The sequence below is a fragment of the Passer domesticus genome, chromosome 12 (assembly GCF_036417665.1).
Source record: "Passer domesticus isolate bPasDom1 chromosome 12, bPasDom1.hap1, whole genome shotgun sequence".
NCBI lineage: Eukaryota > Metazoa > Chordata > Aves > Passeriformes > Passeridae > Passer > Passer domesticus.
Window position 1 is genome coordinate 9,622,502 of NC_087485.1, and position 17,553 is coordinate 9,640,054.

The window sequence follows — 17,553 nt, forward strand, 5'->3', positions numbered from 1 at the left end:
GAAAAAAACACAGAAAAGCAGACTGTAATATTATGACTATTTCATGAAAAGAAGTGGCCCAGCAGGTCCTACTAATGCCTTTGATCCAGAAAGGTAGCAGTGAAAGTGCACCTTTCCTTGGCAAAAGAGTTTTTGCAGAAAAAAATGATGGAAATGAGAGGCGCCGTGGAAGTCAGGTTGCAAAATAATTTCATAAACAGCAAAACTCATTTTGTGAAAATTGTTGGGCAGAAGCATAGTTCTATGAAGTACCTTTCTGTAGGACCTTAGAGAGTTATCTGTGGTATGTCATAGATATTTCTGCATTCAAATTGCACTTGAAAGTAGTTCAAAGCTGGTAGACTGGACACATGAACATGTAATTTTTTTACCACTAGTGTGATCTGTAGCTATGTTTGCATTTTTGTCTTATATTGTAGTGTTTGTATATTTTACATATTTCACATATAAATGAACACTTTTTTAATTTGCTGCCCATTTCAAGTGTCTAAATGTATTATAAATATTGTCCATCTGGATACAATATTCTTGGTTTTTAGGCAACAAATGCCCCTTTCTTCTTTCTACTCTTCTTTCACAGATAGATAACACCAGTCATGATTCAGAAAGTATATGAGCAGCAAAGTACTCTCCAGATTATCAGTTGATCACAAATGTTCTTTGATGTGTCTTTAGTACTCAGTATTTTCCGAAGAGACCAATGATATAGTGATACCCCAGGCAGTGGATACTTGAAAGAAGTGTGGTCTTTATTTACTGCATAATCTTCATTCTGTGAACATCAGGCTTATATCAAGGATAGGTTGCAGAATAAATGTGAGTGAATAGTTGCTTTTAAAAAATTTAGAATGTGTCCATAACCTGACTATGGAAATAGTAATTTTTTTTATAATCCAGCATTCAATGTGAATGTTTCACTCTCATATGTTGATATGAACTAATACCTGAAAGCAAATGTTCCTTACACATATTTCTTTACAGTTATAATCAGACGAACACCAAATTTCCTGAGTTTAGCTTTCCACTCCTTTAAAAAGATTAAGTTTTATTAAAGTTCAAATGGGTAACTGATGAGTTTGCATTTGCTAGTCTTAAACTGAAACCCTTCTAGATCAGCTTGGTATCTTTGCAAATCCTGAAGATGTTTCTCGTCTGTTCACTCAAATGTATTTTTCAGCATTTATTGTGAACATGCAAGCATTTTCTAGTTATATTGTTTTAATGGAGAAGCAGCCATGAGTGATGTAATTCTACATGGTCATTTTCCTTTTCTATACAGCTGTTGCAAAATTAAAAAGCTGTAAAGTTACAAATGGCTTCATATGAAGCAATGCACAGCATGGAATTTCCTGCCAGTGGTTAAAATAATACAATTACTTTTTACAGATGAAAATAGTTAAGCAGGTCTCTGTTTTTAAAAAAAATAAAAAAGGCTTTCTTCTGAAAGTATCCCTTTAAAATATTTGCTTGAAAATAATTAAAAAACAATCATGGCATGGAATACTTTTAGTCTTTTGGGGTTTTGGCATACAACACAGATCAAGAAGAATAATCACAGTGACAGGTAAGAAATCTGTAAAAGAAAAGCTTTATTTGAGCACAATTCACCAGACGTACATCTTAGTTTAGTATTGTCTCCATCTGCAGAGTAAACCAGCCATATGCTTAGAGACATCATTGTCTTTTCTCTTTTTTTTAATCCCCTGCATCCAAAAAGAAAAGTCATTAGATATGACAAGACTGGTACATTTTGTAGTAATTACAAAGGGGCACAAAACAAAACCAGACCAGTTTCACAATGTCCGTGATTGTCCTAATGCACCAAAGAATGTTTTTTACATTCCGTTAGGGGGAAACTGATTAACTGGTTCTTTGTAACTCCAAATTGAAATCACAGTGTAACCTGGTGGAGCTCAGCACAGGAAGCCTTTGGGGATGCCAAAGTTTGGACACGAGTCTGGGACATAGAGGAGTCCCAGAACTATTGTGTTCAGTGAGCTGTGAAAAGTCATTCAGAAGAGAAACACTCAGCATCCTTTATTTATTTGCATTGAAATATTTATCTGTGATGTGAGGCATTTATAATAGATTGTCAATCTCTTGTGTCTTGTGATGAATCTGGGTGTCTTGCATTGAATTCTAAGTATTTTCTTCTGTAAATAATTTCATAATTGTCACATTTCCAACCTATGAATATAATTTGACCTTTGGATCCAAATTATCTTTTTTTTTTCCTTTCTCTAGTAAGGAAATCAAACCTTTAACTTTCTGCTAAAAAAAAAAAAACCAAAAAAACAAACAAAATACCAGAAAAAAAAAAACCCTCACCTGCCTAAATTATTAATTTTTATACTTAGATATTAAAACTCAATCAACCTGAAAATTCATGTCTTGCTGCTCTTTCCTGATAATTGAAGGAAATTATTTATGTAGCATAAATTAATATTGTTGCATGTTCTACCTGACATTCCAGATTAAAGTATGACTTTGAAATAGACGTGGGTTGGGACTGAAATACCTTATGCAACCACACTAGTACTTGGAAAGTACTTCCATCATATATCCTGAGTGCAAAGGAGAGTGAAATGAGCTTGAGAGAAAAAACAAATTAGAGAAAGAGAACAAAGGCATGATAACAATAACAGTGTGCATCTTCAGTCCTTGGCACTGACTTTCAGGGAGATAGATGTCACAAAAGCTGTGGTTTTGGTAGAAAGACAGGAAAGTCTCTTTTGAAGCTGCATGTAACACCATCATAGGCTCCTCAGGCAAACACACAAATGTCATGTAGAGTAACACTTAACATTTCTGGCATAACTCTGGGCCACTTTCTATAGAGTAGGAGGCTATACTGACCCACCAGCACAAGTTTAGTCTGAGATTTTTGAGTGAGCTTCTCTTAGCCTTTTCGATCTTCCTTTGTCTTCTTTTCATCTGTGATTGAAAAAGGATCTTGGAGACAAGAGAAAAGGCAGCAGTTTAAAGGATGTTGAACAGTGCTAACCCAGAACACAAAGGGTGGAGTTGTATCTGCTTACTGCTGGCATGCAGCCATCGTGGTTATCAGCTTAATAGCATAACTTAACAGGAAGAATTACACTCGTGACCTTCTGCTCCAACAGCACAAGCTTCTATCACTTGAGCTAAAGGAGAATCTCCATTAGTAGTTGCTCGTTGTCACAGGGCACATATCCCTCTCTTGGGCCAACCACTTATAACGACAAGGTATCATAAACACTTGAACAGCTCTGATTTTGTCCAGTAGAGGGAAGTGCATAGACGCAAACACTAACTCAATATGTTAGGGAGAGATATCATCAACATATTAACCACATCATGCATGATTGGCAAAAGGTGGAACGATCGCAGAACCTCGCGTTCCTCACCACTGCCAAAATCTCGGTATTGACTAAGGATCATTTCCACTAGAATTGCTTTGTCTTGCACTGTCACTGTTTTTTGAATTACACAGCTGCCAGAAAAGACTAATCTAGATCACAAACCAATTTACCTTGTTGATGAAAATAACGTGTTGCTGGGTTATGAACAGCACTCATTAAGTTAAATTTTTCAAATTATGCTCTTGAGGGAAGAAGACTGTTGAAAAATACCTTTAAGAGAGAGCTGGCAAGAAGTTGCATTTCAAAAATAGGTGTCTTTTTCATTGGAAATAGGAATGGAATAGTAAATTGGGCACTGCCACAGAACTCCTCCAAAGTGAGAACTCCAAAGCATTTGGATGCTGGATTTCCACTTTAGTGTCAATCAGTATTTCTTGGGTAACATGATAAAAGCAAAATATTTCAGAACTAGCTTTCTTCTAGACCTCTATTTACTTGCTTACAGTAGCCCAGTGGCTGTTCCCTGGGGAGAAAGACAGTTACTGAATTTAGAATTGCTCCTTGTCAGCTTTAGCTGTGCGGGTACTAGCTACCCAGTAGGAAAAAAAAAAGAAGTGCTTGCCTGTTTTGGAGTTGTGCTTGGATTATAAGTCTTTTTTTTTTTTTTAAGAGGGCCTTAAAGGCAAAGATGTACCACTCAGCAGTGATAATCACACTGCTGTACCATGGAAACATGGCCAACTGTGTCAAGTATTCCTAAGCCTGTGACAGGCAATCATCAGCCCAGTCTTTCTTTGAAACTGCTTGACTGCTTGAAGCAGTCTTCTTCTTTTTTAATGCTGAATGATTCTCCAAAAGGTCCACCAGCTCCTTTCCTCCCCACTGGATTAGTTGGAGTGTCCAAATTTTAAAGGATGCCAACTGGCTTGCAACCAGCCATTTACAGAGCAGCTCCTGTTCCAGAGGCATTTTTCCCCCAACAACTTTGGCTGTTTCTCATCCTCATTCCTTTCTGTACAGAACTCTGAAGTCCCTGTAGAGGTTTCATAACATCCTGAAGCCTTCATCAAATGGTAAATTGGTATTCTGTTAGGCTGTCAAGAAGGATTAGAAGGAAGGATCTATTCTTCTTCTTCTTCTCATTCTTTAATGACAAGTTACATTGCCAGGCTGTCCACTAAATCACATTAGGCAAGGTCTAATTTCCTTCTTCATACCAAAATAGAGAGGAACCAGAAACAAAAAAAAATCTCCCACTTAGGACATGCGTTGAGAATTCAGGGAATTCTTGTGCTACTGCAATTCTGTTTTACAAGTTAGCATTATATTAGCATGAAAATGTTTATTGTCCCCTGACTGCTTTTCTCTTTTCTTTTGTAAATATATATGCACCCATTTTAAGTATTTGTGCAGCTTTAAAACAATCTGCATTGGTGAATTTCATCAAAAGCATGAAGAGTTAGTGCCTTGACATGTATTTTCACAGAGAAATTTTCAACTAGTTCTGTGAGTCTCACATTCTTTGTCAGGAATCATCCCTTTCATCCTCACAAAAGGAGTTTGGGTTTTGCTGGAAACTGAAGATCCTGTGTTTACCAGCACTGCTTTCACCATTACACACATATATACATCTCCTGTTGCAGTTAGTATCAATGTTTGTGGGCATAAACATGAAGACATACTTGCTGAGAAGGAGTCTAGAGAATGAAGAAATGTGTGTTGTAATGGTAGAAACCATTCTAAATTTAGTGCTTTTGGAGTTTGGACTATGTATTCCCCATGTCTAGGGGCATGACTGGCCTTCAAAGGAGAAAGGGGCAGATGCTTTGAAAAGAGGGAGGACAAGGAAAAATAGAATATCCACAATTGGCTTGATTCACCCCCAAAATAACCTTCTGTGCCTCTCATTTCCATGTTTGGAGTGCTGGCAAAACATCATGGTTAATGCAGCTCTTTGTATTATTCCATCCTGGTGATATATGTAGTGATGGGACAGATTAGGTTAATTGCAAGAATATGAGTGGGAAATATACCCAGTGGGCAGTCGAGGCTGCACTAACCAAACACAGAGCTGGGAGAGTTCAATGAGTGTTAATGCTGTGCTGCATCCTGCAAGACCAGAATGAATGCCACACATTTCCAAGCATAAGAAATTCTGCATAAATAGGACATTCAATTATTTATGAATAGACTGCAAGTCAGTGATTAATTAGCATTTTAAATATGGTTGATTAACACATTAACCCTATTTTATGAAAACTCTTTTAAAAGATACATATTACATGTGCTTCCATTTGATTTTCACATTTCTGATGTCTTTCATCTGTTAGATTACTGTGTCCTATAAGACTTTCTAGAACGTTTAATTATTTACTTTACAAATGCAGGATGTTATAATGATATTTGTAAAGAAAAAGCTAGGATAATGAATATACAATACAGTATTAGCAGCTTCCCCAACTGTTGACAGGAGGTTAGGGGGGTATGGGTGGAGGAAGAAAGAAAATCAAAACAAGATAATAATGTTGCATTAGATGTATACAAGTGAATATGCAATAAGCATTGGGAATAGTGTACAAAAGCAATAACATAATTTACCATTCTGTATGAAAGAACTAGCTGAGGTGCTTTTGTCTGTATTGAAGGTAACATTTGGAAGCTTCCACTGGAAAGCAGAATATAACCTAGAAATGGTTTGCATTATCAGTTAAAGAAGAAAATGTTTACTTGTTTAATAATCAGTTATTTATTTCTATTATTAATTATTCATCTATCTCTCAGCGATCAGTAGGAGATGAGCTGCTACCCTACCAAGGGCTGGGATTTACCTGCCAGACCTAACAATGAAGGGAAAGAGAGGAAATCCCCCCTCCACCCTCTAATCAGTAGCTCAGTTAATTTTAAACAGTTTATTTCTGTGTAGGCTGATTAAGTGTCAGAGTTGCCTAACAGCCTAGGATACCTCATTCTTGTATATTCAGATGGCAATCCACAGATTGTTCTTGTGTAATAAAGTGAAATTATGCTGGGAGTGAAACTGTCAGAGCTGACCTTTTTTCTGGGGTCTCTTCTCATGACATACAGAACGGAGAGGACGTTCAGCCTTCAGAGCACTCAGCATCTCAGGAGGGTCCCTGTTTAAAGCACACACCTGCTCCTCTGCAGTAAATAGTCAATATTCTTACATGAAGGCATATGCTTGAATATTTTGTATAATTGGCTCTGTCCCCATTTCTGCAAAAATATATTGAAATTGATAGTGTTAGAGTTGACTATTTCCCCCATATATTGTTAAGGACAAAAGCCCTGCAAAGCATTCCTGTGCTTGGAATTTTTCAAAGTTAAGGTGTGTGTGGAAAAAAAGGGAGGAAACACATGATACTGAAAATTGGTCAACTGGCTCTTCATCTGAAAAATTACTTGTTAGCGGGGATATCATCAAGGTACAGTGTAGGCTGATGGACCAGTCATTGAAAAAGGGAATAATGGGCAATTATTATTTAATCAGTGAATTTATTTTTGCAGGTCAGCAGCACGTTGTCTACAGTATGTTTTATATGTTGTATAGATAGGCAAGGTAACTGCTAGCGTCATTGGCCTGCTGCTCAAGTCTTCTTCTCCAGAAATTCTTCATTTTCAGTAATGTTATTTTGCCATCTAAACTATCCCTAGTGTTTCACAGTGTTGTATTTCCTGTCTGAAGAAACAATCAAACAACCAAATTAAAACCACCAGGTATTTATATTTTTTTATGTGCTTAGTTCTGCTTTTTGGCTTCAAAGTATAGGGTAAGCTATTTCCTTTTTTGATGATAACAAAAAAAAAAAAAAAAAGGAGGCAGCCATATTACAGTGAAGGTCCATATCTTTTAAAGGTGGGCACTGGAGTATCTGGATATGTTGCATGCTTCATTGCATTAATGCACCATGTACAAGGGTATGTGATTACCATGCATAAGGAGGCTTGTGGAGCAAGTTCAGTGAAGTCATTATGATGATATCATTGCTGGTGGCCATTACTCTACATTACTAGTGGCCATTACTGTAATCTAAATGGACATTGGGAGGAGATTATGGTGAAAGGTGCTAATGGCTTGCACATTAGAGGTCCTTAACATATAAGCACCCAGGATGAAAGTCTATGTACAAAGAGTTAAATAAATTGTGCAGCATCTTCCCCCAGGGAGTCATTAAAGGTATTATGCAAGTTTAAGTACTCTTCTTTATCTGGGCTATTAGACCTTTCAAACTAGGGGGTCTAAAGGAAAGAGCTCCTGAGTAGTGGTTTTCCCAGGTGTAAAATCAAGCCAGTGGGCTGGGGTTGAAGGGTGGTGGGTGAGAGTGAAAGACAATCTATAGTTTAAGCAGGTAAATCTGTCAGATTTCCAAAGTGCTGGAGAAAAAACTGCTAAGTGTGTGCAGTTTTCATTTTCAAAGGAAGGAGGTGTGCATCTTTTAGGGCTTTACTTTGGAATACAGTCAAATTATCCACTTCTTCCTCAGCTGGAAGAGGTGGATAAGACAGGTTTGCTATATTGTTGCAATTTTTTGTTCCAATGTCTCTTTTTCTTTATATATATATATAGTAGAGGAGGAACACATAGAGTACAAGTATTCTTGTAATGTGAATATCTGCTGTCACAAAGATTTTCCAATACTCTTAATGTAAAACATTAGGCATTGCCAAAATCCTGGTTTTCACTCTCTGTCTTAAATAAATAATGGAAGACAGGAATAAGTAGAAAAGGGAAATAAATTCTTCCTCTCAGCAGAGATTCCCTTTGCAGAGATGTATTTTTTCTTCCTCCAGTATGCCTCCAGAGCTGATGGTAAAAGGAATTCAGAAACCTCAGGCAGAACACAAGGCAGCAACCCAGCTCTGCTCTGGGAAGGATTCCTGGTTGTTACAACAACTCTCTGTAGCTGGAGTTTATTTTCAGGTCTTTGCTTTCATGGCCAAGCAAAATATATGTAAAACTATGGATGTCTTACAGGATCTAAACCCAAAGTATACCTAAAGTAAGGGATTTTCTACTTATGAGCCTATCTTGACTTATCTGATTTGAGGTACATGGCTGAGTCAAATCTATTTGCAGAAAATTTTGTGAAACTTCATGTTTGTACAAAGCCTGACTACCAAGGAGAAGATGAATCATTGCTAAAGATAAGCCATTATAGCCAAAATAGAATCCAAAGAGTGCAAGGTAGTAGAGTGGTAAAACTCTGTATTTAGGCATAAGAGATTCAGTTCAGGGTAATTCTGGATGAAACTTGAGGTACAGTTGAACTTGAATACCTTCAGATGCCTATGATAAACATGCAGGAATTCTGGTCCTGAGTCCTCTGTGCAAGTCTTGGGGGATGTAGTCAGAGAATGACCAGCTCCACTCTCCCCAGGGCAGTGGGTTTCCCTCCCAGTGTAGGATGAGCCCACCAGTTTGTTTTCACTAAGTCTTGTGCTGAGCTGAAGGCACTGAGATATTGAAGTGCACACATTGGCCCAGAAAGTTTTATCTTACAGTTTAGGTATAAACTTAAATGCTTTAATGCAACTTTAATTAAGGCATGGATTAGAGAGGAAGACGACAGTGTAGGAATATTTCCACAGAAGTTTTATTGAGCGTGCACAGTAGCAAAAGAGAACAATTTGGGTTTTGTCCCACAATGCTCTAGTCTTCAAAGGCTGCAAATCCTCTAATTAATTGGCAGGTAGAAAATAGGCTGTACAGAAGTTAATTCACTGGGGGCTACAATTGCTGCGGCTGTGCCCTCGGTGCCTGTTACAGTCCTGATCCAAAGTCAGTTGAAGCCAATCGATCAGGCCCTAATTGCACACTGATTAGTATCGCTGAGCTTGGCAGCATAGTAAATCTTTAAGAATTAGGAGCCACTGTGTTTTTTGGAGTAGTTCTTTTCACCATTATGTGTGACTGATAACTTGCAGTGGGATTTAAACACAAATATTGTATTATTGAGAGACAACACTATGTGTAATTGTTGCCAAGATAATAGATGAAATAGCTCAACTTCCTTTGGAAAAGTTTCAAAGGTTGAAAAGTTTCAGACAGGCATTTTTTGCAGGTGTAATGAAAGGATCAGCGTGTATTTCCCACAAGGGCTTTCATTTTTCATTTTTATCCTTAAGAGAAGCCAGTGGCGCTTCCTGAGTATTGTCATTGACTAAGGCACAAAGAAGGAGAAAAAAGAAACAATTGATAAAAAAAAAAAAGAAAGAAAAAGTGAATCAAAACATGACTTCTTGTTTTCAAGAAGAAGGGCCAACTTTTACTTTATAGTAACAGCTTTGAGATCAGCAGCTGTGGGATTACATGGCAGAGGTTTGTAAAAAAAATCAATAACTGCTGCTGTTTGGAGAGAGGGAAAGAAAGGACAGCTAACTAGACCAGATTGTAACAGTTCTGCAAGCAGTCACAATGCTCACCTTACAACAGCGCAGACCTGCAAATTATTAAATAATAAATCACAAAGTCGAACAGTCTTGGGTGGACAGAATGCGTTTGACTGTAAAGCAGACAGAGGCCTATGAATTATTCACATCTCAAGCAAAGATAAAACAAGCGGAGAAGAAATGAGAAGAATTCTTCCAAACAGGTTCTCCTGTACTGAAATATACCTTTTGATTACTGATACATATTTGGGGATTCAACCGGTCAAAGTCATGCCAGAACTAAGAAGAAGGAGACAACTGCAACCTAGGTTTAGTGCTATGGGAAAATCCTGGCATTAATAAGTAACTTCAGAAGTAATCTTCCTGTGAAATATCATTTTGCAACATTAGTATGTTAGCAATTAAGGGGGAAAAATTAGATCTCAGAAAAAATTGACATAGAAATGTCAAGATCTCAAGTATTTTCTTTAATTTAGTGAGTTAAAACTTTGTAAGAGCTTATTTTAATCAGAAAAGCAAGCTGGAAGCTGAAGATTTGCTAATGAAAGTTGTGGCAATCCTATATTTTGATAATTTTAAGCATCTGACTTAGCTGAAATAGGAAGAAAATAATGAAAGCTACTCCTCAAATACAAACACAAGAACAAAAACCAGAATTCTTCACTCTGGACTCTGGGTTTTTATCCCACAGTTTTTATTTATTGGTTTATACTATACAGGTTATTTGAACATAACTAATGACCATGACTTACCGAGGAAACAGTATCAATCAAACCATTCATTTTCCTTTCAGGTCTTTTTGTTGTTGTTGTTGTTTTGCTGGGTTTTGTTTTTATTTTTTAATTTTATGTTTTTCCTAGCAAAATTTCCAGCTTACTGCACTGATACACCCCTAGAGAAGAAGAAAATATATATATGGTCAGATCCTGCTGACACTGAGTATGCCATTCTTCAGCTGTATTGATGACAGAGAAACATTTAGAGGTCTTTAGTGAAAAAGATCTCTAAGGTCATTGACCCAGCACTGCCAACTCCACCACTAAGCCATGTCCCTAAGAACCACATCTACACATCTTTTAGATGGTAGCAATACCTTCTTTGTAATTAGTGGTATTCAATCCATGAAGGATGGAAATACACTGCTGCTGAGCCTAATGCTGGCAGAAACTGTAAAAAAACACCTCTCCTTCATTCTTTACTCCTTGAAGACCAAGTTTGTAAACAAACCTCCTTGTGGGAAACTCTCCCATGATTGACTTTACATTTCTAAGGCAGTGCAATCAAAAGAAAAAAGGGACAAGGACCAAATTCAAGAGAAGGCACAGCTGTTCCTGCTGAATGTCCCTGTATGAGTGCTGGACTCTCCCTGACTGGTCAGAAAATTACTGTTCCAGTAACTGGAAGCAAATGTTCTCAGCTTTCTGAGTACCAGTTCTTCTGGTGGCTCTGCCTGTGAGTCTCCCATAAATGTGTGTCCTGATGAGGAACAGAGTTGCTTCACTAGTGTAGCTGCCACAAACTGCAAGTGCAGATGAGAAACAGCATGTGCCAGTGCCCAAGGATGGGAAATCTGGTTCAGGATATGAAGGTTGGGCCTCCCTCTGCACACTTCCTCCAGAATCAATCCCCTCATGCCTGCTGTTCCCAGCCCACAGTTGGTCTTTTCATCCTTTTATACGTAGAATTGTTCAGGTCACTTTGATTTCCTGCTCTCTGGGCAAATTGAGACAGACCTGCCCCAGCACAGGCTGTGCCCAAACCTTACTCCTTGTTCTCCAGATCCGCAGCTTTTCTCTGCTGTCCACTCCAGGTATCATCATCTCACTGCCAGCTGCCTTCACTTGTGAACCAAGTCTCCTTTTGTGCCCATGTGTTTCCCCTTGAGGCAGACAGTTGCAAAGTCATGAGTTGGTTTTGAGGTGAACATCACAGGGGTGCAATAAAAATAGGAAACAAAGTAGGAAATGTAATTCCCACAAATTCCTTCCAAAGTAGGAAATGTAATTCCAAAAGAGAGTTTGGGCAGGGATGCAAATGACCAGTGATATACAGCAGAGTTTCAAAGGTGCAGACAAGAGGCTTCAACCTGATGAAAACAAATCTAAAGTAGCAAATAAAAGCAGCTTAGAAGGTGCATATCTAATACAGCCAGCTGTGAGAAGGTGTTACTCCAGGGCTTTGTGTAGCTTGTAGGAGGGGGATGAGTTGAAATGTGAAACTTAGTGACCAAAACAGAGACCAGAATTATTTGACAACTTCTCTTGGGTGTCTTAAACATTGCAGGATACATCATATCCAGCTAAAGATTGCTGATGCATCTATGGGACAAGAAAAAATTCATTCTGGTATATCAGAGCTAAGCAGATATTTTCCTTGCACCTTCTTACCACCAGCCAGAAAGTTTTGCATCACATAACTGCCTTGTAACACATTTAATGTATTAATAAAAATGAGCTTCTAGGTATTGTATGGAAATTTCAATTCCCATGAGTTACAGATTTCTGAACAACAATGGCCAATGGAAAACACAGGGTTAACCAGGTCATGTGTTATGCTGATAATGTCTAAATATTTCAGGTGGACAACCGACAACTTTAGTAGCAACTAAAGGTAATTGAGATTCTATACATGGGCCACAAATGTACTTACCAGGTTTTGATTCAGGGCCTTCCATAGCAGCAGGAAATTTCAACTTTGCTTTAAACCACTTAATTGTGTTTGCTAAGAATCAGAATCCAGACTTATAAAATTTACATCAAAGTTGGTAAAACTGGTTTTTTTCCTTCTACAGTACTTGAGAGAAAGATGCTCCTTTTGTTTTGCAGAAATCTAAGAAAAAGGTGGTTCCTAATAGGGCCTTCCATTTAGTTGTGCCAGTGATACTGATGTATAGGCCAGGCTTGCACAGATTGGACAAGAGTAATTTGGGTGAATGTTTTGCCCTATATGTTTAATCTTCTCAAATATGTAGTATTGAGATTTTGGCAACAGAAGTTTGTTTTAGTTGCTGCTTTTTTTTTAAAATTTAAATAATAAACCAAAATAACTTGACAAAGCTATTTTATACTTCAGAATTTTTTTAAAGATTTACATCTGGTCTCTTTGCTACATATACACACCCTTGTTGAAGAGCATTTATGGCTGGTGTTTCCCTTGTCTCCTGGTTTAATTGTTGCCAGTTGATATTTTCTGTCTTTGGTGCTTTATGTAGAGAAGGCACCAGCAATGTAAAGCCTTGGTTATGCTGAACAGGAACTGTCTGATAAAGAACAGATGAAGCTTGTTTTAAAATGTTTAATTTTATCCTTCAGGAAAAAAAGGTGAACACCTGCATAATGTACTCTGGTGAGTACTATCAATTAAAGAGTTGTGAAGTAGATATTAGAATATTATTTATAATTCTGTTATATAATGGCTTCGATGGCCTGCACTGGAGAAATTAACATGACAGAGGGATGGAAATCATATTAGAATTTGGACATACTTGAGAGTTGATGAAATTATATTAAAAAAATACCATTCAGAATAAACACTAATGACATGCCTTTTTATTGATGTTTAATTCAGAAAAGAAGTTAATGCATGCCTTGAAAAGCAAAGAAGGTCTGCTTTGTGCTTAATAATTTGCTTAAGCTGAATTTCACACAGAAAATTAATTTGTTCTTAAGAACTAGAGGACTTTCTAGAAGGGAAAAAAGTTATAGTATTAGCTTTTTTTTTTTCTGAATACCAGTGCTCTTCAGTATGTTTGAAATCTGAGAACTGGTTGGATGAGTACAGTTTTTGTAATTGCCCCTTGGTTTTTGGAATTGCCCCTTTGTTTTTGGAATTGTGGTTTGGTTCTGGCTGTTCTGGGAAGGGCAAAGGCCAGTCAAGGTGTGGATACACCCCTGATATTGAATAGTTGGCAGAGATCCCATAACCCTCAGAAAGCTCCAAACACTCTCTGTAGTAGTCCCCAAAGCCCAGTGTTTGCCACAGTGAACTCTCCAAATATATGCAGCTTAATAAATGAAAGGTTTTCAGAGTGCTAACTTAGCCAATATCTGTGATTAGATTCTGTTCCTAAATTAAGTCAAGAATTCTTTGATGATTTTTTTTTTCATGTAAAGCTTTCCTGGCTACCTGCTTCACTGCAAAGTGCAGGGAGTTGGATAATTGTGATAAATTCTCCAGCTTAATCTGGTAGCTGTAAGTAGCATTCAAAGATCTGAACTAAGATAGGAATGAAGAATAAATAAAATAAAGTAAGAAAACCAACTTTTCTCTGCCAGCTAAGGTTGTCTAGTTTTTACTACTTTGAAAATAATATTATTTAATTTTGGCAGATGTGTTGATTCTTCTTGGGAAGCACTGGTGCTGTGTTAACACCTCTAGAGCTGCCTTCTGCAGTGAGCAGGCTGCACAGAGCTGCCTGAGCCTGGACACAAACCCACAGGCTCCCATGGCCCACAGTGGGCACTGAGGGGTTCTTTCCAGAATTAAAAAAATGGTTTAATGTCAAGCCAGCCATTTTGGTTGGTTCAAAGCAAAGCATATTACTTCTGGGAAGGTACACAGCTCTTGTTTAATCCTTATTTTTAATTCAGATGTACGCTAAAATAAGAACAAGTTACCTTGAAACTGTCAGATTTTTATTTTCAAGTGTCATCTATTTTAAGATTTGTTAAATATGCTTTTTTACTTTATTTGCCTGTAGGATCATACCACTCACTTCATTTTACTGAACTTCATTGGGAATTTTGGCTTTTCCAAAACTTGACTGGGGAGAGCATATATATTAATTTTTCAATTTGTCCATTTTTGTATGTAAGCTGTTAAAACTTAATTTCTAACCTGAAAATTGTCTAACAAAACCAAAGTCTATAACACTGAGCTTTTATTAAAACAGGAAGTATTTTATGATAATGAACCTGAAAGAGTCTCATCAGCAGGGGGATTGCCAGATAATATCTTCCAGTTGAGACTAATGAAACAGTTTATCTTGTGGCCTATATTTAATAAGCGTGCTTGGTTTTCTGAGCACTGAATCATTCTAGAGATCTGAAGCATTTTCCATGCAAATAATTTTCTTATTTGGCTTTATCCAAAACACTGTCTTGTTGAAAGACACTTCCCATTGACTTCAGTGCTTTGGAGTAGACTCCTGAAGTGATGCTAAGTGCCAGTTCCTGTTTCAAACAGTATGTGGAGGGATAGCCTTTTTGAATTCATTGTCTTTAATTCTCAATTTGTCTTTAATTATCAAAATAAACCAAAATATAGATGCTTTCCATTCATGGCTCCTATTTGAGAGGACTGCTCAGTAATTTGACATGAAAGCAGTTACAGAAACTGGCTCACATGTTTATTTGAATCATCTGCCTTCAAGGAGCTATCAAACAAGTTTGTAACTGTGTTACAATGAGCCTCAAGTTCTAATTAGCAAAACTAACCTGACACACGCTTCCTCTTACTGGCTTTTAAGCCACTTTCTTTTGAATCCTTTGGAAATGCTGGAGAGCAGGCCGGCAAGAACTAATAATATTATTGCAGCATGTCATCCTGCAGTCATTTAAATGATGTGTGTGTTCCAACACCAACCTTTGAGGTTATTATTAAGTCCTGCCACAGCAGGAGCAAAAGTCAAGAAGCAATTATATGCATGATTAGTTTGTCAGTTTTCCAAAAGTTCTTTGGGCCACTGTTGGTCCTGCCTGGCTTGTTGAGATGAGGATTTAACGCTAAGTTTCAGGCTGATAGTGTGTGCTGCCTCTTGTGCTGGGCTCTCCCCAGTCATCAGTGCTCAAAGAGCAAAGATAACAAAGTTGTGCAAAGCCAAATGTGCTCTAAGCCTCAGTTGAAAAATCTGAAAAGAGCTAAATGCACTATTTCTTGGAAGGTTAAATTGATCACCTGTAAGTTCTTACTCAGGAGAAGGTCTCAAAACACTAATTATGAAAAATAGCTTCTCTTCAGCCCAGTGCAGGACATAGAAAAACTTTATTCAAGTTTACCTGAGCTACATTAACCAGGGTACTTCTGGCTTTTTACTTCTGCTCACGTCCTCAAAATAGGTGCTTTGTTCTGTTCTGAAAATATGAACATAATCTACAATGGCCTTGAAAAAAAGTTAAAGTAAGACACCCATCTCCTGCGCAAGCTTTGCACAGCAGACAATGAAGGAAACTTTCCAAATCATAAAACATAATATTGTTAACTCTTCTCACCCCTGCACATACAGAATATAGGGAGTACATGAGGAAATGCAGAGTCTTTCTTTTACGGCACCATGAACTTTCTGTATGCTCATTCTTTTGCTATTTCATCAATTTATTTTCTAATGTTGGTAGAAGGCCCCTTAAAAACCATGTCAGGTAACAGAATTTCTCTGGGCTCTCCCAGCCCAAGTTTTGCTTATATGACAGTGAAATTAATGGTCTGCCTAGCTCCAAAATATGAAAAAATATCTTGATGCTGAAGTTTAAAACATTTCTTTAGGTATCATTGCCATAATAAAGACTTAGAATATATGAATTCAAGCAGACCACCAGAACAGACCCACATCTTTGTGAAGACCAGAATGGACAGACTGAGCAGACCATCAGGGTGTTTAATTAAATATGGGGAGCACGTCCCAGCATAAGCTATCTCCTGGGTTGCTCAGACTTTACAAGGTTTATTGACAATATTTATGGAACTGGAACTGTTCCCTGCTGAAAAGGAAGACGGTAGGTTAACAATGTGCAAGTAGATCAGTCTTTATGATGATGATAAATTATTGCTCATAGGTTGCAATGAAGATATTGTAATGTCCATCCTAATGGTTAGTGTAATGTTACTTATAAAGAAAATCAATAGATGTGTTTTAAAAAAATCAGGACACGATTATTTTTTTTAAGCTACTAAAACTGGCCAGGCTGGCTGAGTTGAACCATACGTTAACAAACAAATGCTTCTGATTCCAGCTATTGTTTTTATTCTTTGAAAAATGGATAGTTTCATTACAAAATGTGTTGGGTCACCTTTAAAAAAATTCCCAGTTGATCCATAACACTGCAACTGATGGATTTACAACAAAATCCATATCCGTTATTTTACGTACATTTTGTTGCTTAAAAAGAATATCTTAATATAACAGCTGATACTTTTTAAATCCACATTGAAACAACTGTTGGATTTTTATACTGTTGTAAAACTCTTTGTAGGGTATTCATAGAAAATGTTTTATTAATTGCCATATGTTTATTGATTTCTCTTTCATGTTGGTTCTTTTGTTCTTTCTTTGTAGTGGCAAAAGATCTTTCTGCATCATCATTTGCAAGTTATCTAAAATGTCAAAGGTGTTCTTTTGAAGTTTATTATAGATCACATGCTGTACAGGCCTTGACTTTGGCATATTTACAAAAAAGTACATACTTTGAAAGCTCAGAAAGAGCTTGGTGCTGCATTAGTTAAAAAAGGAAGAATATTTTCCTACCTTTTTTTTTTAATTTAAGAAGAATGTAAACAATTGTGTTAGGAAAACTGATGTGTCAGGTAATTATTGTTTTCTTTTGCTTATCTCACTGTATCTCACATTAGTATTGTAAAACAGATTGTAGGCAATCTAGGCTTAATCCTCCTGGCAGGTACATTACATTAATATCAGTGGTGTCCATCAGGAGACCAGAGAAACGAAGAGGGGGAAGACAGGCAGCATTTACTGTGGTGGGACCATTACCTTTTTCCAGCTGAAAATATAAAAAATTTGGCTCTGTGTTCTAACTGAATGAATAGGGGCACATGAAGTCAGTTTGTACAGCAGCAATGTCTTAATGAGATG

General features: G+C 37.3%; 1 long non-coding RNA gene across 3 annotated transcripts in view; it reads left to right on the forward strand.

Moving 5' to 3' along the window:
* Positions 1 to 17,553, forward strand: part of LOC135279265 (uncharacterized) — a 510,274-nt gene that overhangs the window by 242,553 nt on the left and 250,168 nt on the right. The gene's annotated exons all lie outside the window — the stretch shown is intronic.